Below are 24,910 nucleotides of genomic sequence, written 5' to 3'. Positions count from 1 at the left end.
TTTGGGACTGATTGTGAAGAATGCTTAAATATTCAGCATTCTTGTTCCTATAAACCACTTGTCACATTTGTCATTCCAGACTTCAAAATTTCTCACTGTACATTCTCTGAAGGCAACAGCTTCTGTTAGGCTGTTCTGGCCCTTCTTTTATTCTGTCTGCACTTTCTTCACCTCTTCTTGTGCAATGTTGGCCCGCATCCTCAAAATCTTACTCTCTCTGACTGGTTAATAACTTTTGCTTCATTTGCTCCTTCCCAACCATGCTTGGGACATCTTCATTTTTCTCATTTTGTCTTCCACCCAGGTAGTTTTTCTGCATGCCAAAACCCGATGTCACCATCATACTGAAACTTTAATCATTGCATAATGTCCTTCTTTATTCGTAAGTGCCTTTAACCATAAATCAACCTTGTCTGACAGTATACCATCACTCTTGCTTTCATTTCTTTTGCATTTGCTTACTTTTATCTTTTTTCACCAAACACATGTGCATTTATATATTTTTAATAAAATCGCAAAGACCCAGTTTATCAGCTTTGCTTCCAGTTTAACATTACATATTTAAACAATTGTCAAAGCTTGCTAAGTTACCAGCATTTATGCACGACTAGAAAACACCCTTAATTTATACTAAGGTAGAGCTGTATTACCATTCATGCATTCATATCTATCACTGTGAGATACTGAAAAAATTGAAATTATTTCTATAAAAGGCTCATCCTGGCAATGTTAACTTCATAACAGGCTGAAACTACTTGGTTTACATTTCAGACACAATGGACAAGCAGATCCGTGCTGGTGTTAGTGTACAGTTTTGTTCAACAATTACTAGAGAGTCACTACTCACCTTGGAGTAGGTTTAATATAAAAGCAAAGTGCATACAGAGATTTACAACACTTTTAAAGATAAAAGCAAATTGGTCCTATTATGTGGTCCCAACAATAAACTCCTAAGTCTATGACAAATAGGAGCTCTGATGACTTATTTATAAATACTTCAGATTAGGTACAATTATACTGAAAATCAAGTTCATTCAACATCTTCAAAATATGTTACTGTCAATCCTCAAATGGTGCTTTTTAGAGTTTAACATTTCCATTATGTACACGCATTGAAGTACTTGTTATCCAAGCATGGAACCTGCTCCTTACCATTTATTATTAAGGACTTTAACTGGCCATCTTCTTCAACTTCTACTCTCTCTTAACCTCTTCGTATTAATTTTTCTGCCATTAACTATTTTAACAGGAGTTGATATAGATTTGAAGTTGCCCATCTCACTATTACCAAATGACTTGGAAATAATGCCTCCATGACCTAGTGACCAAAATGAAATAAACCCTCTTCCAAAAGAACAAAGCCCAATTCCAAAAGATGGAAGTACACTGAAGGCACAGAAAAATGGCCCCATCCCTCAGCTTCTGCTTCTTTAGGAATCTCTTCAATTCCGCCCCCCACTCCACCAAAAATGCCCTCAAATGGCCCTTCAAAGAAGTCAGATGGAAATGGGTCCTTACACCAAAAACATCCCTGAAGACGGAATGTTAAGCCAAACTCAAACAGACTGTCAAAATGACTTCCACCTTCTCTACCACCATTTAATCCTTCTCTGTCATATTTGTCATAGATGTCTCTTTTTTTCTAGCATCTGGTAATACCTCATACACCTCACTACTTGAATTTTCTCCATGCTGCTTCCTTATTTTCAGGATTATCCGGGTGGCACTTCAGTGCCAGTTTCCTGAAATGCCTTTTTAATATCCTGGGGCAGGCAGGTCTGCACGCCTAGAACTTCACAGTAACCCCCATACTTTAACACATGGTGAGAACAGGTCCGAGGATGCGGCAGTGGTGGTGAGTAGCAGGGCAGGTGGGTGGTGTGGGCTCTGGGCTCCTCTGGCTCCACAGGGCTCTGTAAGGCTCCACAGAGCTGCGCTGGTGGCCACAGCAGCTCCTCATGCTTTCCTGCCTCTCCTTTCTCCAACAAACAGGAAGTATGACTGCCTATCTCTTGAGTTTTAATCTTTTTTTTAAAACCACTTTGTTCTAAGTTGTTTGCAGTTACGTTTTATATTTTAACAAATTTGACAATCTCTGATATTTAATGGAATAAACTAGCCCATTTTTCCTTAATGTAATGATTGACATACTTTTATGTTTTCTATTTTACTTTATGTCTTTTTTTTACAATGTTTCTTCTGTTTCCTTTTTCTCATTTCTGCTGATTTGATCAACTTACAATCTGTGCCACGTCTTCCCTTCTTTTCTGTTTGAGACAGAGTTTCACTCTTGTTGCCCAGGTTGGAGTGCAATGGCGCGATCTCAGCTCACTGCAACCTCCATCTTCCCAGATTCAAGCGATTCTCCTGCCTCAGCCTCCCAAGTAGCTGGGATTACAGGCATGCATCCCCACACCCGGCTAATTTTATTTTTAGTAGAGAGAGGGTTTCACCATGTTGGCCAGGCTAGTCTCGAATTCCTGACCTCAGGTGATCCACCTTCCTCAGTCTCCCAAAATGTTAGGATTACAGGCATTAGCCACCGTGCTCAGCCATGTCTTCCCTTCTTAATGTAGATATTCAACTCTACTTTTCCATTACATTTGTTTAATTAATTCCAAGAATTATTATTTTCTTTTCCTGTGCTGTCACTTTTCATGTAGATAATTTGCTTTTACTGGCTGGAAATTTGTACAATTTCATTTTATTCTGGGGCTTCAAAAATTTCCCTGGATATGCCTAAGTGTGTGTTCTTTCCTCATTAACCCTGCCTATTTCTCTGTAATTTCTTTTAGTCTGTAGACTTGGGTCTTCAGTCCCCAGAAATTTTCTTATATTATCAGTTTTATAATTTATTTCTTTCTAAGATATTTCTACTACATGTTATGTCTACTAAATCTATCCCCAAATCTTCTTCTCTGTCCTCTCATGATTTCTATCATGATTTCACATGACTGTCCTTTGAGCTATTTCTTCTATAGTCTTTCAGGCCTTTTTTTTTATTTTTTATTTTTTAATTTTTTTTTAATATACTTTAAGTTCTAGGGTACATGTGCACAACGTGCAGGTTTGTTACATATGTATACTTGTGCCATGTTGGTGTGCTGCACCCACCAACTCGACAGCACCCATCAACTCGTCATTTATATCAGGTATAACTCAAATGCCATCCCTCCCCCTTCCCCCTTCCCATGATAGGCCCCGGTGTGTGATGTTCTCCTTCCAGAGTCCAAGTGATCTCATTGATCAGTTCCCACCTATGAGTGAGAATATGCGGTGTTTGGTTTTCTGTTCTTGTAATACTTTGCTGAGAATGATGGTTTCCAGCTGCATCCATGTCCCTATAAAGGACATGAACTCATCTTTTTTATGGCTGCATAGTATCCCATGGTGTATATGTGCCACATTTTCTTAATCCAGTCTGTCACTGATGGACATTTGGGTTGATTCCAAGTCTTTACTATTGTGAATAGTGCCGCAATAAACATATGTGTGCATTTGTCTTTATAGCAGCATGATTTATAATCCTTAGGGTATATACCCAGTAATGGGATGGCTGAGTCATATGGTATTTCTAGTTCTAGATCCTTGAGGAATTGCCATACTGTTTTCCACAATGGTTGAACCAGTTTACAATCCCACCAACAGTGTAAAAGTGTTCCTATTTCTCCACATCCTCTCCAGCACCTGTTGTTTCCTGACTTTTTAATGATTGCCATTCTAAGTGGTGTGAGATGGTATCTCATTGTGGTTTTGATGTGTATTTCTCTGATGGCCAGTGATGACGAGCATTTTTTCATGTATCTGTTGGCTGTATGCATGTCTTCTTTGCCATTTTTTTAAAACCTCTGTGATGACCATCCTCTCCTTCAATTCATGTGCTAAGTTGTTTCATAGGGAACTTATGGCTTGTTTTAGCACCAGAAAATGTGTATGTGTGCATGTGTATATCACCTGCATCTTCTTGAACACTTTCCCTTATCTTTCTCTTATAGCAGTTCTCTTTCACCAGGAATGTTGTATTTGTCCAGAGTGATCTTTGTCTCTCTGGGTGGTGGGCCCTTAGCAGAGTTTTTGGAGGTATTGTTGTTTGTTGTTGTTGTTTGAGACAGTCTTGCTCTGTCACCCAGGCTGGAGTGCAGTGGCACAATCTCAGCTCACTGCAACCTCCTCCTCCTGGGTCCAAGTGATTCTCCTGCCTCAGCCTCCTGAGTAGCTGGGATTACAGGTGTGCACTATCACGCCTGGCTACTTGTTGTATTTTTAGTACAGACGGGGTTTCGCTACATCTAGGCTGGTCTCGAACTCCTGGCCTCAAGCAATCCACCCACCTTGACCTCCCAGAGTGCTGGGATTACAGGTGTGAGCCACTGTGCCCAGCCCTTAGCAGGGTTTTTACAGCATTAACATGTTCTGGGCTAGCTAATGAAGCACCTAAGCTCCTGGCAGTGCGGTGAGTGATGGATGGTGGCACTCCACCACACAGGCTGGCAATGCAATGGCAGGCAAGTTGCTAGTCTCTGGGTAAGCTACCAGAAGAAGCCTCCAGGTTCCCAGACTTTTCCTCTAGCCTCAGGAATCAGAGGACTTAGCATAACTACTCAGCAATTTCTTGGCTTTTTTAGGGGGTAGGGAGCCAGTGACTTTAATATGGGTCTTATACCACCTTCTTTGCATGGTAAGTGGATCCCTGAGGGGCAAGATTTTTCCAAATCTTGTTTTCTGATCCTCTTCCTGGGTAATCTGACGTAGGTCTCAGGCTCTTGCCCAGCCCCAGGGGAAGCCCTCACCTCAGTTTCTCCCCTGGGTACCCCCAGAACCCAAGGCCATGTTAACACCTAGCTCTGCATTGGTTTAAACTGCCGATTTGCTCAAGATAAACATGTATCCTGCAGTTGCTAGTAGAAAGGTGGGTAGCAGCAGTCATTTCCTAGGATCTTATCTTAGTTTACAAGACATTAATTTTAGCAGAATAAAACAGGGAAATGTTTTTGTTTTAATCTCTTCCTTTGTTACCCTGTGGCTTAGTGATTTTGTCCCACTTTTGTATAAACTGCTTTGCAATATATGCTAATGATGTTTTATTTTCTTGAGCTATCAGTGGCCTCAGAGAAAACTGGTCTGACAGCCTATTATTGCCAATGGTAATACTTTAATTACTTTAAACGAAAATAATAATTTTTGGTAGTTGGCCCCCAGCACTTGATTGATTTATATCAAATAACTTTAAATCACTGATCATTGTGTTTTATGACCTGGGAAAATAGTTTGCACACAGTTTTTCTTGGAAGATTCTTCACAAAGTTAAATTGCTTACAAACAGACATGGTACATATACCAGACAGTCAGAATGACAGATAGATAGATAGATAGAAAGAATAAACATATAGATATATTGCGGTTGCCAGATTGAGCAAAAATAACAACAACTAGGGCATTCAGTTAACTTTGAATTTTAAATAAACAATGAATACTTTTTTTAACTACAGGTACACTTGGTGTTATCTTATAGCCCAGCATGGAGGAAAACAATGAGGAAAATTAATGGATATTTTAGATTTCATTTTCTTTATTAAAAATCAATTTTATTTCTGGTCTATACCAAGAGCCTATTAATTGATTTATTGAAAGGTAATCCTAAGCTATATTATCCTAGAGGCAATATAGTTTTGTGAACTTTGACAAGCAGAATATGTAACCACCCGCACAACAATCAAGATACAAAAGAGTTCCACCACTCCAAAATATTTCTTCCTGCTGTCCCTTTGTGATGAGCCCCTCTCTTTAATTCCACCCCAGGCAAGAACTGATCTAATTTTTGTCACTCTGCATTAGTTTGCATTTTGTAGAGTTTTATATAAATATACTTATATAGTATGTACTCTTTGTCTGACTTCTTTCACTCAGCATATTTATTTTGAAATTCATCAGTTGTTGTATATATCAATAAATAGCTCACCTCATTTTGTTGCAGATAGTTTTCCATTGTATGGTTATACACAATTTGTTTATTCACTCATCTCTTGATGAACATTTGAGTTATTGCAGTTTGGGGCTCTTACAAATAAAGCTGCTATGAACCTTAATGTACAAGTGAGATATGATTTCATTTCTTTTGGAAAAAATATCCAGGTCTAGAATGACTGAATCATATGGCAAGCATATGCTTAACTTTTAATGAAACTACATAGCAATTTCCAAAGTATGCTATTGTATATTCCTACCAGCAGTTGTTCCACATCCTCACTAATACTTGGTATTGTCAGACTTTTAAATACTAACCATTCTGACAGGTTCATAATGATATCATATTGTGGTTTTAATTTGCATTTCCCTAATGACTAACGGTGTTTGGTATTTTTTCATGAGCCTATATACCACTTTCTTTGGTGAAGAATATGTTCAAATCTTTTGCTTGCCTTTCTTCCAGCATCTCCCCCACCCCCAACACACCAGCCTTTTGAATTGGGTTATTTTCTCATTATTGAGTTTCAAGATTTCTTTATACATTCTGGATATAAGTGCTTTAACTAGATACATAATTTGCAAATATTTTTCTCTCAGTCTGTGCCTTCTTTATTCTCTTAACAGTGTTTTTTGAAGAGCAGAAGTTTTAAATTTTCATGCAACCCAGTTTATCAATTTCTGCCTTTATGGATCATGCTTTTGATCATTTAAGTCTATATTTCGAGTTACTTTTTGTATATTATGTGAGGTGTAAATCAGTGTTCATTTTTTGCATATGTATTTCAATTCTTTCATTACCATTTACTGAAAAGACTATCATTTCTCCACTCAATTCCTTTACACCTTTGCAGAAAAACAGTTGTCTATAAATGTATGAGTCTACTTCTGGATTCCCTGTTATGTTTCAGCGATCTATTTAATGCTAATACTATATTGTCTGGATTACTGTATCTTAATAAGACTTGAAATTAGGTATTAGTTGTCCTGCAATATTTTTTAGTTTGTCTTGATTATTATGGGTCCTCGGCATTTTCATTTGAATTTCATAATCAGCTTGTCAACATCAATAAAAAGCTTGATAAGGTGTTAATTAGGATTGCACTAAATCTACAGATCAATTTATGGATTAATTGTTGATAATAACTATTATAGTTGTTTGTCTAATAGATACCCAATGGCTCTACAAAACATGAGAATCACGACTATAGCTGATTGCTACTTGTTAAGTGCATATCTATATACCTGATACTACCAAAGAAATGTAAACATATACTGTTTTGCCCTTTCCAGTCAAAATAGTACACCATTGAATATGAAAAGAAATCCCCGCCTAGGAAAATCATCCTACCTCCACAAAGATGTATTACAAATTCATATTTTAAAGTTAACCTGGAGGAAGACTGACACTTGTTGACATATAGGGGGCTAGTAATTTCCAGTTGAGAATACCACAACAAAATATACAGAGTTGGGAGACGGAAACACTGACAAATGGAACAGGAAGAAATCTGATGTGATCAAGTATGGACATAAGACCTAAGCTAGGGAGGTATTAGGTAGCTGTGAAATGATCATAGTTTGCAAATTGAGTGACATATATTTTGCTATGACAAGAACTTGGAGTGAATTCTCTCTTTCCTCAAGAATGAGATGTCACACCATATGAGACCCCATATATGAGCTATTGACCTCAACAACTGGACTTCAAAATACATATAAGCCCAAGAGTTTGACAGACACTTGAAGAGTTCAGTCTACCACAGGGCTACACTCTTGTTAGCCACTTGTCTGAAGACTGAGAGCTCAGTCTATGACAGGGCCACACCTGTTAGCCTTTGAGCTAATCTCTGAAACCTCACCATCCAACACCAGCACTGTCCTCTAGCGTGGAGGGAACTTACATGTCTTCACAACCTTGGTGGTCTTCCTCCACCTTGTTGGTGAAGCCAGCCTCTCTCAAGAACCACTTGCAAAAAGGTACACCTCAAACTTTCATTAGACTTTACTTTCCACCGAGGTCTGCTTCCATCATAATTGATCCACTAAACTTTAACAATTTTGGAACTCACTCACTATGTGGTTAATGTACCATGTTTATCAAGCGTATTTCCTCTGAGATTTGTTCTTGTTATTCCCTACCTCTTTAAGCATTGCCAACCTAAGAAAAAAATTATCTTGGTGTGGTAATAAATCATGTGATTCATGAAATCATACTTTCATTGTCTCCTAATTTTAATCACACAAAACAGGAGGACTTTTTAAAAGGCTCAGGACTTTGACAGTGACACAAAAATAGAAAGAAGAAAAAGTCAAGTGGTTAGTAGTAGAGACAAGTGTCTACATCAGAAGAGAGAAGTGTGGGTTTGGTTGTACTTTATGTGTAGGTTTTAAAGGGTGTGCCTGAGATGGATCATTGTCTCACAGTACTGGTTTCCTCCTCCTTCCATGATAATAAAATTTTAGCGAGGCACAGGGTGCCTTAGACAATGACTACATTCCCCAGACTCTTTCATATGTAGGTGTAGTTATTCCATTACATTCTTGTTAATGAGATATGAGTGAAAATAATGTGTGCAATGTGGTAGCAAGCCATCTTGTACCATGGAATGAGAGCATCACTCTAGGGCAGTGGAACAAGATTAAAAAGAACTTAAGTCCTGACCACTTGAAACTCATAATACTGGCTGTGAAATGCTTAATCTCAGACTATTATGTGAAGAGAAATACTTTTTTTTTAACAGGACAAAGGCATACAAATTTATTAATGTGCAAGCACATGGGTATCACAGAAAGTATGAAACTCCAAGAAATACATTTCTAATGTGTTTGAGCCACCGTTAATTTGACTCTCTATTATAGCTGCTGCCAAACTTATACAAGGGAGGATAACTGATCACCGGGAGGTTGTATAAAAGGGTTCTGTTTAAAGTTTTCTATATTTTAAAGCTTGAAATATTGGTAATATGAGCTAATATCCCCCCATAGAATCACAAACATAAAAATGATATCATTAATATAGTGCATACCTCTGAGAGTCAAAGGATTAACATTCTTCTCATTTAATTGACAGGGGATATGTCTCCAAAGAGATGTTGTAAAATTGATAAAATGTAGTGGTTTTTTTTTTTTTTAGTCACACAGACTTGGTTTTGAATAGCTGCCCTACCACTTAGTAATTGTTTAACATCAAGTAAGCTTATTTTCCTTAACTTTGCTTTTCTATCTATAAAACACCAGCCTCCTGACCTTATTGTGAAGTTTAAATTAGATAATATCTAAAGTCCCAGGTTCTAGATACAACTTTAATAATAACCCTCTCCCCTCCCATCCTAGTCAAGATACAGAGACCATTTACTTTGTTGTAAAGCATTAAGTTATTAATTGAACAAGTTTGCTGTACATTGGACATAGCTGTGGTAAAGCTGCCTCTTAAAGATGATACACAGCCCATCATCAGTATATTTGGATAAGATCTAGCTGTCTAGATGCTAGCTACATCCAAATGAGCATTGCCTTGGTGCTAACAGTGGAATGAGTATAGAGGTCTTTTAATTCTAAGTTTTATGCTTTACTGTCTTTATCAGTGTTCCCAAACCTGTGTTACGGATCAGGCAGGAAATACGAATGAGGCCACTTGGTGAAGTGCGTGTGTCCACACTGCAAGCACTGGAGGAATCTACTGCTACTTAGCACCTGAGGATTGGAAATGAGCTTTCCTGTTGCTAATTCCTGTAAATTTGCAAGGGAACCGCATGTGTGAATTTTTATGTGGAGTCTCCTGATTTTCAAATGTTTATGCATATTTAAAAAAACAGTGTTCGGGTTGAATAAATATATCTGACCACCAGCTTGCTGCTTCAGCTCTTCCTACTGCTCACTTTGACCAGGACCGATTCTTCTCTGCTGCAGCAGATGCATCTTGAGAAATAACATAACATTCATAATAAATGTGCTTAACATCAGCATTATTCATTTATCCACAGGTGCTTTGAACTGGTGCATCTTCCAAATAAGACAGTAAGATTTTAAGTTAAAAATTCAGTTTTAATAAACTAAACATGGCAAACATACTTCAGTGCTACACTAGTTTAAAGGTTACTTTGAGCTAATTCTCTGCGTGTGCTTTTTTTCCCATTCACTCTGGGGAAGAAGATGATGTAATAAATATTTCTATGTTTATTTGGAGTGTGAAGCCAAATACTCAAATGCTGAGTGCATTTTGAAAAATCAAAATCAGCAATTCAATTATTTTTCTTTATTAGAACAGCCAGGAGTGAGCTTGTTAAGATGGATCTGCTTTGTTGTAGCTTGCTCTGCTGGCAATGTCTAAACGAATTAAATGAGTCACGAGTCAAAGAAATCTCACAGGCGGCTTTAATCTCCTGTCAGAAAGAATAGCTAACTGAGTCAAACATCAGTAATTTTTTTTCTTGGCTCATCTTAGAGGGCTTGTGTTCTTAGCTACATATGTGTGGACTTGCATTTTAATCTTGAAATTATACTTCTGCTATATTCTTAAAATGGGGAATTTGGGTATCTTCTTTGTTAGTGATTTGCTGGTTCTCAAAGGTCACCCACATAAAAATACCGTCTCTTTTCTGAAACTTATAAAAGACCATTTCTTTATCACTCACTTCTACAAGAACGCAGCCACAGTTATATTTTCAGTTTTGGTAAGCCCAGCAAGTTCCCAAATTTCCATTCTGAGATTTTTCTTTTCTAGTATACATAATAGAAAAGCATATATGTCACAACATGAGTCTCTGTCAAGACCAAATGTGGGTGGAATGTGGTTTTCCTGCATTTCATGTAAAAGTCTCTGAAATATCCTATGACTGAGAAATTTATGTCAGAGAGTGATCCAGAAATGAGGTCAGCCTTTTCTCTCCTGGGGGGGGGGGGGGGGGCCATTGAGCTGCTGAGTTATTACCATTCCATTCAGTTCCTCTTTCAAGAACTAACTTATTAAGCTCCACTGGGCAAGTCTATTAACATCCCCTTCTATCATGATGGGTCTTTCCAAAGTGGAAAAATAAGTGTAGTCAGTAGGTGTCACATGTTTATTTGGTTGAAGGCTATCATGTTGAAGAAATAATTCAGGAGTCTATGATGACACAAAGTGCTACAAAGGAAAGCTAAAGCACCCAGTTTCATTGGAAAGACATCTTTGCTCTTAGAATTCAGAGCAAATTCATGGACTGGTGGCTTATTCCTCACACACACAAAATACAACCATACATACAGCAATAGCCAGGTGCAAATATGTTCAGACACCTACAATTTCTGGAAAGTACGATTGCCCAATAAGTATGAACCACTTGCTCCCATAAAAAAAGGTCAATGTAACATTTTTAGAGCAGGCTAATAACAAGGTGGCTTGAAGCAAGAAATTAAAACTATCCCAGCAAATGACTAGCTTAAACGACCTCAATAAGAATAAACCAGGGGACTGAATTTGATGTCTATGTAAATACCGACCCAGATCCCTTACATTCACAGACTGTGTGTCATGTAGAGCCATGTTGGCACTAGCAAGCAAGAAGGCACTGTCAGCAAACCAGAAATTGTGAGGTGCACCCAAAGGAAAAAAAAAAATCAACGGGTTTGGATTGACAAAAGTTGAGGAAACCCAAAATATATTATGTACATGAGGAAACCACTGAGACTATAAAACAAAATCCACTGAAATTCTAAAAATAGGGTGAACAAATACCAGGAACTGCGCAGTGTACTGGGCAATAAAAAGATAATTAATAATTTAATTAAGACAGGAGCCCTAACAACTGAATTGCAAAGGCATCACTAACCTAAAGCTAAAATCCTCAAGATACAGGCCAGAGAAAACTTATACACCAGCTAGGATAGAATTCTAAGGAGAGTACAGCTGTCTGGGAGAGAAATGCAGTCAAACTAAAGGAATAAAAAAGCCCTGTCCAGGAGAGAGGAAGACTAAAGATAGCCACTGTCACAGAAAATTACTTCTTTTTTTTGAGGTGGAGTCTCGCTCTATCTCCCAGACTGGAGTGCAGTGGCACGACCTTGGCTTACTACAACCTCCGCCCCCAAGGTTCAAGCGATTCTCCTACCTCAGCCTCCTGAGTAGCTGGGATTACAGGTGCATGCCACCACACCCAGCTAATTTTTGTATTTCTAGTAGAGACGGGGTTTCACCATGTTGGCCAGGCTAGTCTTGAACTCCTGATCTCAGTGATCCTCCCACCTTCACCTCCCAAAGTGCTGGGATTACAGGTGTGAGCCAGAAAATCCCTTCTTGTTTTAGCAACTGAGAACTCCAGCTAGCCTGCCTGCTCCATGCCCAGGTGCCCTAAAGTGAAGCTGTACCCAGTTACATAAGCCCTGCAGTCTACTCTGCCATTTATGGGAGAGAAAGCCCATAACAATTGATTACTAAGTAATTAATTAAGCTTCTCATTCATAGATAAGAATGAACAACAAAAGATCATCAAATATTTGAAGAAAAGCAACTAAATGAAAAGGAGGACCAACAGGAACAAGTAAATGAATTACAGAAGCAGTAGAGAAAATGGAAGGACTGAGAACTTAAAAAATATTCTCTTAGGGATATTGCAAAGAAAAGTCAATAAAAGGTTGTTAGGAAAAAGAACAATTGGAGAGCATAAAAGACTTTTAGAAGTTAAAAATGTGATTGCCCTTGAGGATGAAATCCAATAAAATTAGGGGCAAGCCGACCAAGAGGAAGACACCATGCAATTCACAAACAGAAGCCTTGGCCCAGGAGGGCAGGGAAGAGAGAGATTTGGAAAACAACTGCAGAACAGGCCTGAGGAGCAACCAGTGCAGAGAGGAACAGAGGATGAGTAGATAGATTCCCAGGAGAGACATCTTCAGGACAATGACAGGGAACTCGAGAAAAGGTGGTATGATGAAAAAAGTACTTAAAAAAAAGAGCATCATGTGTAAGGAGATACGATGTGCCCTCATGATTGGGATTAGTGCCCTTACAAAAGAGGCTCAGAGAGCAACCTTTTCCTTCTGCTATGGACACAGCAAGACTATAGCTGTCTGTGAACCAAGAGGCCTCGCCAGATACTGAATTCACTGATACCTTTATCTTGGGCTTCCTAGCCTCCAGAACTGTGAGAAATCATTTTCTGTTGTTTATAAGCCACCCACTTCATATTTTATTATAGCAGCCCAAACAGACTAAAACAGAAGCAAAAAGAGAGAAGAAAGAAAGGTGAATAAGAAAGACATGATCTGAATATTAAAAAGAAAATAAGGCACAATTTTAAACAATTAGTGTAATATAAGACAATAATCCCTTCATCTTTGGTTTTAGGATCACTATTATAATTGATTATTAATATTCCTTCTCACAAACTGTGGAATAAAAAAATACTCTGTTGAAGTGGAGATATGAGAAATCTTTGTACTTTATGCTCAGTTTTGCTTTTGCTGAGAACCTAAAACTGCGCCAGAAAGTAAAATCTATTTTTAAAAAACCTGCCAAAATTGATTGGATTAAGATAACTATTAGTAGAGCTAAAGCTATGTTACAGATATTAAATTTGGGGAAGAGAGGAAAGAACATAGTCATATAGAGGAAGGTAACATAATTGAACTAAATCACTATCTTTCATATCAGGGAGATAAGGAATAGAGGTATAAACATATTACTTGGCATTATGACCAGAAAAAAATTTTTTAAAAAGGCACAAAGAGGAGTTAGGGCCTGTAGGTAGGGACTGAGTGATAAGATGGGAGGGTGTTGCTTTCCCTTTACTATTTGATTTGTTATTGTGTCCATGTACTACTACCATTAACAAAAAGAAAAAGCTTCAGGAGTAACAGTAATAAAGAGATGTAAATGTGAGAAATGGATTCAGAGATATGACCTAATAGAATTTCCAGAAAAATGCAATAAAGAAAAGTGAAGGGAGGCCCTCCGCTAGACGGCTTTAAAACTGTTCTTACAACACAAAACACTAGAGCAGGGCTAGGAAACCATAGCCGTGTTATGGGTTGAATGTTTGTGTCCCCTCCAAATTCATATGTTGCAACCCTAAACCCCAGTGTGATGGAGGTGCTTGTGAGAGGTGATTAGGGTTAGATGAGATCATGAGGGTGGAGCATCATGATGGGGTTAATGCCCTTATAAAAAGAGGAGGAGATGTAAGATCTCTGTGCATGCACCAAGAAAATGACTCTCGTTAACCTTGTCGATAATCCCCGCCCCCGACCCCCACTGCCACAAACTAGTGTTTCGAAAAGATCGTGAAAAAAAAAACTTCAAAAGTAAGAAGGCTGAAAAATTTAAAAAGAGAGAGGAGACAAGTCAACCACATTAGGAACGAAAAAGAGCCAACGTTATACAGCTAAAGGAATGTTAAAGACGTGATACTGCTCTGTATATTATTGTGCCAATTATGCTGTGCAAGAGCATAATCAAGAAGAGGACCTTCACCAAGAACCTGACTGTGCTGGCACCCTGATTTCGGACTTCCAGCCTCCAGAACTGGAACAGATATATGTTGTTGTTTAAGCCACCTAGTCTATGCTATTCTGTCATGGCAGCTAGGACCGACTGAAACAAGCCCTTAGGCCAAATGCCTAATTTTTTTTAATTGAAGTTTTACTGGAGCACAGCCATGTTTATTCATTTATGTATTTTCTATGGCTGCTTTCATGTTCTAACCGAGTTGAGTAGTTGTGACAGAGACTGTATGATCCACAAAAGTATTTACTATCAGGCCCTTTACAGAAAATGTTTACCAATGATACTTGCACCAGAGAAATGTAAATGAAATGAAAAAATGCTATCTGCATAACAAAAGAGAAGAAAACAAATTAGGACAATGAAAAGAATACTATGTAGAAAATATGAAATAGATTGTACAAATAAGTTCGAACATAATAATAATGTGTATGAGTTAAATTCTTTTATGTTTAATTTAGAAAAAAAAAAAAATCCTGTGATATTGTTTATAAGAAATTTATCCAGAACAATGTACCAAAGATACTTGGAAAATAGTGAAACGGAGAAAACTGTACCAGTGAAATGTGATCTCTAAAAACGATGCAGTAAAATTAAACTTAATAATGAAAGAATATATTTTAAAAAATTTCTTGGACATTTAAAAATCTCACTCTAAAAAGCTGTTGAGCTTAAGAGGAAATAAAATATCAACTATTGGAAAATAAATAAGGATGAGAGTAGCAGGTATCACTCCTAATAGGGTGAATTTGAAATAGTTGCCAAAAGAGAAGGTGTACTCCTAGATATTTATTAGACAGCTATGAATTTTTAAACAATAATTAAGCCCCAAATTAGAAACGAACACAAAACAAAAAAATTAAAGGACCGAAGGAATTAATAAAAAATATAAATTGTGATTAGTAAAGTATAAAAACTTATTCTAGTTAATTTCATCAGTAAAACCCAAACTAGTGTTTTGAAAAGACATTGAAAAAAACTATAAAAGTAGGCAAGGCTGAAAAATTTTAAAAAGAGAAGATATAAATCAATCACATTAAGACTGAAAAATGACCAAAATTATAGAGGAAAAGGAACTGTTAAAAATATAATACTGCTCTGTTTGTCATTGTGCCAATAACTTAATAAAAAAGATAAAATTGATGATTTTTAGAAATCAGTCAATAAATTTTACATGTCTAATTTTTTAGAAAAATACATATTGCCAAAGTTGAATAGAGAAGAGTTAAATAAATCAACTTTGAGAAATGAAAAAGAAAACAGAAGTATAAACAGATAACTTTAAGGTAGAAAAAAAAGAATGCAAGAAACAAAATAGCAAAAGCTTATGTATTGATGTGGGTAAAAGACAAGAAATAAGCTCTCAGCACGAAACAGAGGAAATAAAAATAAAAAGAAATAAAAACTACTTGGAAATAAAGGATGCAGTAAAAACAGAAACATTACAGAAAGAACAACCATTTAAAAGATTAAAATGGAAGTGAACAAGTTTTTTTGTTTTTTTTTTTTTTAATTGACAAAAATGTTTTCCTGTCTCAACATAAGCCAGATTTTGGTTAACATCTATGACAAGATAGAACAATAGCAGATTCCATATGTTTTTATTATATTTTGGTGTCAAAATTGTTAAATAAGAGCTTCATTACAGCTGTAACCATCAATGTGTAAATGAGCTTGATTAGTTTGTATCTTACCCTAGAGCTAACAGAATTTCAGATATATTTATAAAACAAATTTACTCTCATATACAAGCAAAACAAAACAGAAGCCTAAATAAATAAGCTGTAAGAGAAGAAATTAAATAGGCAGTCAAAGATCTAGTTTTCAAAGTCTCATGTCCCATGTGAAGAATTCTAGGAAACCTGTAAGGTTCAGACAATCCCTATGATTATGAATTACTTCAGATCATAGAAAAAGACAAAATAATAAATAAATTTTTAAAAAGATATTTGCTAATGAAGTTAAGCAGACCAAAGTGTAATAGCTAGAGAGTGTAATACAATGAGGAAATGTTATTTAAAATGAGGGCAGACTTGAACATGTTTACCTAGAGGGAGAGATGAGTGAGAATGAAGCAATTCATAACACAACAGGAAAAAATAAATCATTGTGAAAAATTTTTGGAGGAGACAGAAACAGGGGAGATCAAGAGCTCATGTGGAGGGGTTAGCATTAACAAGGAAGCAGAATATCTTTTGAGAGATTACAATGAGGTAAGAAAGAATTATAAAGATAGGGAATGTGATGGTTAATTTTATGTACTAATTTGGCCAGAATATGGTGTCCAGTTGTTCAGTGGAACACCAGTCTAGATTTTACTGTGGATGCCTTTTTAAAGATGTGATTAACATTTAAATCAGTAGACGCCGAGTAAAGCAGATTACCCTCCATAAAGTGGGTAGGCCTCATCCAGTTAGTTGAATGCCTTAAGAGCAAAGACGGAAGTCCCCTGAGAAAAAAGGAATTCTGCCTCCAGACTGACTTTGGACTTGACACTGCAATGTCAACTCTTCCCCTGGGTCTCTGGCCTGCTGGCCTGCCTTGAAAAATTTGGACTTTCCAGCCCTACAATTGTGTGAGCCAATTTTTAAAAATAAATTTCTCTCTCTCTCTCTCTCTACATATATATATAGCAGTGATTATATATATTATATTTAATATATATTATATATAATATATAATTATATATTATATATAATATATAATGACAAGTTTCTCACCTTATTCTGTAAGGCTAGCATGATCTTCATGCCTTAATTGGACAAGGGTAGTAAAAAAAAGGAAAACCACAAGCCAGCCTCAGTTATGAACATAGATACAAAAAACCTAAATAACAAAATTCTGACACATGTTAAAAGGAGGATAGATCATGGCTAAGTAAGACATAGATCAGCAATTGAAGGAGGGTTTGCAATAAAAAAAAATCTGTTAATGCATTTTAGAAGAAAAATCCCTATTACATCCATTCCTCATTTGAAACTGCAGCAGTTGCAACAAAACGAAAACATTATTACTAAGCTATGGCTAGAACGACCATCCCTCAACTGAAGTATACGCATCAGAGACTACATATATATACACACACCTTATTTAATGTGAACCACTATGATCATTCTTGCTTAAATAAGAAGACTTGGATGCTCTCTATACATACACACATACACACACACACACACACACACACACACACTGCTGTTAGTTCTGTTCCTTTGTATAACCTTGATAAATACTGTATTAGTCCATTTTCATACTGCTGTAAAGAACTGCCCAAGACTGGATAATTTACAAAGGAAACAAGCTTAATTGACTCACAGTTCAGCATGGCTGGGGAGGCTTCAGGAAACTTAAAATCATGGCGGAAGGGGAAGGAGAAAGCAAAGCACCTCTTTCACAAGAAGGAGAAGTGCCGAGCAAAGTAGGAAGACTCCCTTATAAAACCACCACATCTCGTGAGAACTCACTCCCAATCACAAGAACAGCATGGGGAAAACCATCCTCAAGGTTCAGTTACCTCCACCTGGTCTCTCCCTTGACAGGTGGGGATTATGAGGATTATGGGAATTATAATTCAACATGAGATTCGGGTGGGGACACAAAGCCTGACCATATTAAATACATTGAAATTTAGTCAATATCTGTGGAACACAATATTTCTGAAGGGACTGGACTATTACCCAACCAAAGTCTAGACTCATTAGCACTAGGCTCAAAACAACTGAGTCCAACCAGTATCAGAAAGTGTTTTGTTGTATCGCTACATTTTAGTAGATACATACACACAAAAACATTGCCCACAATCTTAAACGATCTTAAACAATCACCGTTAACATCTCAGTGTAATTTATTTATGTCTTTTTTCTATACACTTTTTTAACATGTTGAGGGCACATTATTCATACGATTTTGTAACTAGCTTTCAAATGACTTTTGTTACTTTTATATATTCTTTTTTATAAATGATTTGTTACTTTATAGATTTTTTTTGTAAATAACTTTAACTTTTAGATTCAGAGGGTACATGTGCAGGTTTGTTACAAGACTATATTGCATGATGCTGAGGTTTGGGGTACAAATGATCCCATCAGCCAGGTAATGAGCATGGTATTCAATAGGTAGTTTTTCAACCCTTTCCCTCCCAACCTCCTACCTCTCTATCAGTCCCCAGTGTCTGTTGTTGCCATCTGTATGTCCATGAGTAACCAGTGTTTAGCTCCCACGTATAAGTGAGAACATGTGGTATCTAGTTTTCTGTTCCTGTGCTAATTCACTTAGGATAATAGCCTCCAGCTGCAGCCACGTTGCTGCAAAAGACATCCTTTCATTCTTTTTAACGGCTGCATAGTATCCCATGGTATATATTACCACATTTTTTTTTCCAATCTAACGTTCAAGCTGAGAGTCAAATCAAGAACTCAGTCCTCTTTATAATAACCAAGAAATATATAAAATACCTAGGAATACATCTAACCAAGGAGGTGAAAGATCTCTACAAAGAGAATTACAAAACACTGCTGAAAAAAATGATAGATGACACAAATAGAAAAACATTTCCTGCTCGTGGATTGGAAGAATGAATGCCATTAAAAATGGCCAGAATGCCCAAAGCTATCTATAGGTTCAACACTCTTCCAATCAAATTACTAGCATCAGTTTTTTTACAGAAATTAGAAGAAAACTACTGTAAAATTCATATGGAACCAAAAAAAAAAAAAAGCTGCAATAGCCAGGGCAATCCTAAACAAAAAGTTTTATATATTCTTTACTAAAAAATCAGAAAATAAAGAAAAGGAAAAGGAACTTTAAAAGCCATCATAATTCCACTGTCTAGAAGAACCATTATTTGTGCTTTCAGGTGTAAAGCTCCAGATTTTTTTTTCTTTTTTCAATTGCAACTTTAAAACATCTCTAGTTGTCATAAAATTTAAAAAAATACTTAAGCATATTTTACGCATTTTAAATCCCACATTCCTCCTCTCAGACAAACTGTGTGATATGGTAAAAGAGGGTCTAGCTGGCTCTCCCAACCCTCTCTGGGTGTCTGCACGGTGTCCACACTGAGTTGAGAAGCACTGGGCCCCTCATGGAGACTGCTGGGGAGAAATGAGGTTTTAGCGTGGACCTCTAGGCTGGAGGCCATGTGCAAGATGGAATAAAGACTTAGAGTGGTCTGCAGAGCCACTGAGAATCTGGCAAGGAAGTAATTAGGTCATTATAATCCTACCCGGTTCTCTATAAACATAAGAGAAGTGAAAAGAAGTAGGAGGGAAACTGAGAGATTGAGTGGAAAAGACTGGGTTAAACCTGAGTTTATATTACTGAATAAGACCAAAAATTAATCTGGATTGGGTAAATTAGATTGCTCACCACTCCATCCCTAGTGAGTAGGTGGGATCTCTTGTAAAGGAGATCAGAGAAATTTTAACAAGTAATTAACTACATTTCTATGGACATCTGAGTTGAAGAAATTTTTCCAGTGACTATACATTTATAATAAAATTTTTACTGTTAAAGGAAAAATTTTAAAAGGGGTGTAATTATGAATGGGTGGCAAAATTTTATTTAACTCATTAATGAGGGAATCAATAAAATGTTACAAATCATTTCAAAGGGGTATTCAAAGAAAAAACAAATATATAGACATGCTAAGACTTGAAAAATGAATACAAACTGGCAAATTAGGTCAATATCTATAGGGCAATAATAAATTGTATTCCCCTGGACAATATTTTTATTTCTATAAACAAAGTCATTTGCATTATTATCAGTTTTCTAGTTTTCTACAATTTACAGAATTGCAAAGTAGCTGAAAGCCCACAAAAGGCTGAAAAACCCTGAAGACTGCACTGGACAGGACACCAGTATATTTTTGTCTGCATACACTAAACTACAACCCTATGCCACCCACCAAATGCCACCTTCCAAGAGTACATTGGAATTGGAAAGTTTAAAGGTAGAAGTTTGGGCATGCCTGAAATGATCTACACTGTAAAGTTAGGAGGCATTTAAAGTTAGGAGTAGGGGTGGGATTAGTAGGCATAATATTGGTCCCCTAATGATGTCCATGTGCTAATTCCCAGAACCTATGAATATGTTACGTTATGTGGCAAAGGGGAATTTAAGATAATAGATGAAACTAAAGTTGCTAACCAGCTGACCTTAAAATAGGCAGATTGGTTTGGACTCTTGGGATGGACCCAAGAGTTCATGAATGTGGAAGAAGGAGTCAAAAGAGAAAGTCAACAATGTGATGTGAGAACTCTACCCCGTGTTGCTAGCTTTGAAGATGGAGGCCAAGGGCCAAGGAATGGGGGCAGCCTCTAGAAGCTGCAAGGGGCAAGGAAATGGATTCTCCCCTAGAGAATCCTCCAGAAAGGAATGCAGCCCCGCCAACTCCTTGATTTTATCCCAGTGAAACCCATTTCAGATTTCTGAACTACAGAACTTTGAGATAATAAATCTGTGTTGTTTTAAGTCTCTGATCCTTCTTGCTCTTTCATGTATAAGGACCCTACATAAGGGACCCTACTTATGTAAGCCCTTACATTGGGCCTATGTAAGTAATCCAAGGATAATCTCCCCATATCAAGATCCCTAATTTACTCACAGGTGCAAAGTCACTTTTGTTATCTAAGGTAACATAAACAGGTTCCAGGGATTAGGATGCGGGATGTGGTACATTGTTGAGGAATCTTTATTCTGCCTATACAGAACTTCTGATTCTATTTCAATATTTTTTCCATACTTTCATGCTCTTGTCTTCACATCATATCTTGAGAGAATTCCTTAGTCTTTCAATTCACTAACTTGATATTTTATGTTCATTCTGTTAGATAATCCGTTTTTAATTTCAGTAATCATATTTTAATCAAGAACTCCATTCTGTGTAGTATGTGTGAACACATTCCCTTGTATCTCTGAAAATAGGAATTAGACTTGTTAGGCTATTTTATTCCATTTTATATATTAACTCTGTTTTCTTGGGAGTTAAATCTCTTTGTTGGAATTTGTTTTCTTTGCTCTAGATTTCTCTCAAATATTTTTTGACTCTTCATTTCCAGACTATACTTTTAGATGAATGTTTACATAACATAGTATTCATCTTTAGAGTATATTTCATTTCTTCAAAGTGAAGCTTTTCATTTCTATGGTTGGAATAAAGGTTCTGCTTTTAGGAGCACTGGTGACTGTAAGAAGGGTGTGAGAAAAGCTTCAGTCTCAGGAGGTGATCGTTAAGGCTGTGCAATAAAACATAGCAATTAAGGGGGGCTCTAATACCACATCAACTGGGGTCAAGTTCTGGCTGGGCCATACACAGCATATACAGGAAAAGTTACCTAATCACTTTGTGCTCCAGTTTCCCTGTCTTTACAATTGTGATGAGTAGTACTTACCCTCATTTATTGTGAGGAGTAAATGAATCAGTACATATAAAGCTATGAGAACAGGACCTGGCAGATAGTAAGATTTCAATACATGTTAGCTATGTTTTTAAATGTTCAATTTGTGAACATGTGTGCTGATTTTATTTTTCAGCAAACACTAGAGTCAGCTGGTCCTAGCCCTTTTTTTCTGCCAACCACCTGTTGGCTGCTGTTTCTCTTAGTTCACACTCTCTCTGCTCCTGAAATTATGTTCCCTCACCTCTGACTTTCTCCCATTTCTACTCTCCAAAAGAAATTAACAGTTTGATTTGCAGCCTCCCATAACATTTCTATTTATACACATGTATATATAATGCATACTATATAGTGACCTATATATAAAATTCTCTCTCCTTTTTTCAAACATAAACTAATGTATCTGCAACTTTTTTATTCATTATATTTTAGACATGTTTTTATATAAACATGCATATATGAGTTTTCTTAAACAGAAAAAGAGGAAATGATTAATAATTTTATAAATGTTACTAGGATAATAGGTTACATATTTGGAAAAAAATCAAGCTGATTAAAGAATTAGATATAAAATGCCAAATATTATCCAAAGAAAAATATAAGTAAATATCAAAGAAAAAACTCGTTTTGGGAGATAATTGATTTGATTACATAACATAAAAGAGTTCTTCCACAAAGTGGACTATAGCCACGTTTTAGAGCCCTCCCCTTCTTCCTAGACCCCATTGAAATGACAGTATAAATTTTAAAAATAAAACACATAGCAACTCTGGAAATCCAGGAGGACCCCACCTGCAGGCCAGGACAGCGAGGGTTTCTGGAACATAGAAAGCAGAGGCAAACAGATCAGTGATGACATGACAAAGCTGAGGGACTCATACAGAAGCAAAAGCAGTTCCTCCAAAAGTGAATTTCCCCAGGAGAATTGCAAAAGAATTTTACACCAGAGGCTTAAATCAAGGTGGTAGCTTTCACTTCAGGTTCCCTAGGTTCACAGAAGCATCAAAAAGGCTATGTTCAATATATTCACAACTAGAGATTTCCGTTGTGTATTTCATAAAATCAAGTAATATTTTAGGAGTTCGAGGGGATGCTAGCAAGAGAGTCTCCTGTGGACACGTGACCAGAGCTGAGTCAGAGGTGGCCACTCAAGCATTTATTCCTGGGTAAAAGCAAATATGCAATCCAGTAAACTGAGAATTCTGACAAGGGAGACTCAGATACCTTAGGTGACTAACCGCTGCTTCAGGGGATGGGGATGATATAAGAAGTCTTTATAATAACAATATCATTGAAAATAATAGCCAATATGTATTTAATTAATAATATGCTTTTGTTACCGTCACACTGATTTAACTTTTTTTTTTTCAAGCCAAACTGCATCCAGCTTTATTAAACATACTTTCCATAAACTATCATGGTATTTCAGGCAGGACATGGGTAGGCAATCTCTAACAGTATACAACAACTTTCAAACTCCCTTCTTCAATGGACAACCAAAAATCAGAAAGCCACTATAAAATCCAAAGAAGCCTTCATCTGATGCTCTGAACAGGGGAAGTTTAGAGTGAGGGTTGACATTTAACATTCAGCATGTTGTTTAACAACTTTTCATGAGCCGACCCTGACTTTCAGGAAGTGAAATGAGAATGGCAGAATTTATCTGAAGCTCTACAATCTAGAAACAGAACCACTGATCTTTTGAGAGGTGCCATTTCAGTGGCATCACTGGAAAGTCCAGACTGCCTGACACACTGGTAACCAAGTATTGGGGGTCAGGTCCCAGCAGATGTCTGGGTTTAAGGGAGTTAAGTCTATGCTGAAAGGTGGAAAAGGAGAAGAGGACATAAAAACAATTTGTTTTTCCGTACCACAAGGCTTTTGTGCCAAGGTGGCCATGTGTGTCAGAGTCAGGGAGTCCCTCCTCCTGGAAGCCAAGAGGAAGTCTCTCAAAACTAGAAGGCAAAAGTGTTTTCCCCACATCAATCCAGCTTCGAAGACACTCTATTAGTGACATATGCCCCTTCCTTCCCCGCAAAACAACAATGAAGTGTTCTGTGTGCTAACAACATAGCTTTAACAAACCAAATTCTGCATTTTTATAAAACTTGATGAAAATAGTATTTCAAACTGTACAGTCACCAGAAGTACCCAGTTATCAAAAACGCACACACTTCCCCTGGCATCTCCACACCTTCAGCTTTCTGTGCCTGCTCTGTTTGGCATCTCCATTTTCTGCAGGGTTATTCCCCTCCTTACCAGCATTAGCTTTTCCCTTTTTCCCTTTGGGTACCTTCTCTACCTTCTTTTCAGGGGCCTTCTTAGGCTTGGGCTCTGGCTTTGGAGGAGCAGATTTAGTAGACAACCTCGCGGATCTTCCCTGTGGTTCGTCCCTCACCTTGACTTTTTCTCCTTTAGCATCCCCTTCAGCCCTTCTCTTGGGCATGGTGGGGGTGATGGCGGCAGGGCATAGTTGCTGCACGCAGGCTTTGGTCGATCCTGGTCATCCTCGCCTCTTCACACTACTCCTGATTTAACGTTACAACATGTTTTAATAGTTTGTAGAGTTACTCTCCCCCTCACTTCTCATTTTTAAAACATTCTTACAGATTTTTGCTGTATTTTTGATATCCTATTTAAAAGTTTACTTATCCCCAAGTTTAAAAAAAAATGCATAAAACAAACTCCAACTTGGTTTTTTAAAGGTAGAAAAATAAAAGATAATGTTGCTGCTGGATTCATTTTCTAAAAAGCAGAATATTGCAAAATTTTGCATTTTTTTCCAAAAGAAACAAAATAGTGGGAAAAAAAATCGTATTTCAGTGAAACATGAATTCTTACATCATTTAAGTTAATTGAATTAGAAGATAAGTTCATATGTGAGACATTTATCCTTCTGAAATAAAGTTAAATCCTGAATATGCCTCCTTAATTATTCACATTCCTTCAAAGTTTAAATCAAGGTGGTAGCTTTCAGTTTAGGTTCCATTAGGTTCACAGAAGCATTGAAAGGGCTATTTTCAGTATATTCACAACTAGAGATTTCCACCGTGTATTTGATAAAATCAAG

The 24,910-nt window shown here is 37.0% G+C and overlaps 1 protein-coding gene and 1 pseudogene across 6 annotated transcripts in view; one reads left to right on the top strand and one right to left on the bottom strand.

Annotated features, from left to right (window-relative positions):
• The window catches only part of LOC140713193 (uncharacterized), a 229,200-nt gene that overhangs the window by 78,124 nt on the left and 126,166 nt on the right, over window positions 1-24,910 (top strand). The window lies entirely within an intron of this gene.
• Window positions 992-24,286, bottom strand: LOC119625168 (dnaJ homolog subfamily B member 6-like; annotated as a pseudogene).

The sequence above is a fragment of the Chlorocebus sabaeus genome, chromosome 13 (assembly GCF_047675955.1).
Source record: "Chlorocebus sabaeus isolate Y175 chromosome 13, mChlSab1.0.hap1, whole genome shotgun sequence".
NCBI lineage: Eukaryota > Metazoa > Chordata > Mammalia > Primates > Cercopithecidae > Chlorocebus > Chlorocebus sabaeus.
This window is presented reverse-complemented; position numbering and strand designations above follow the sequence as displayed.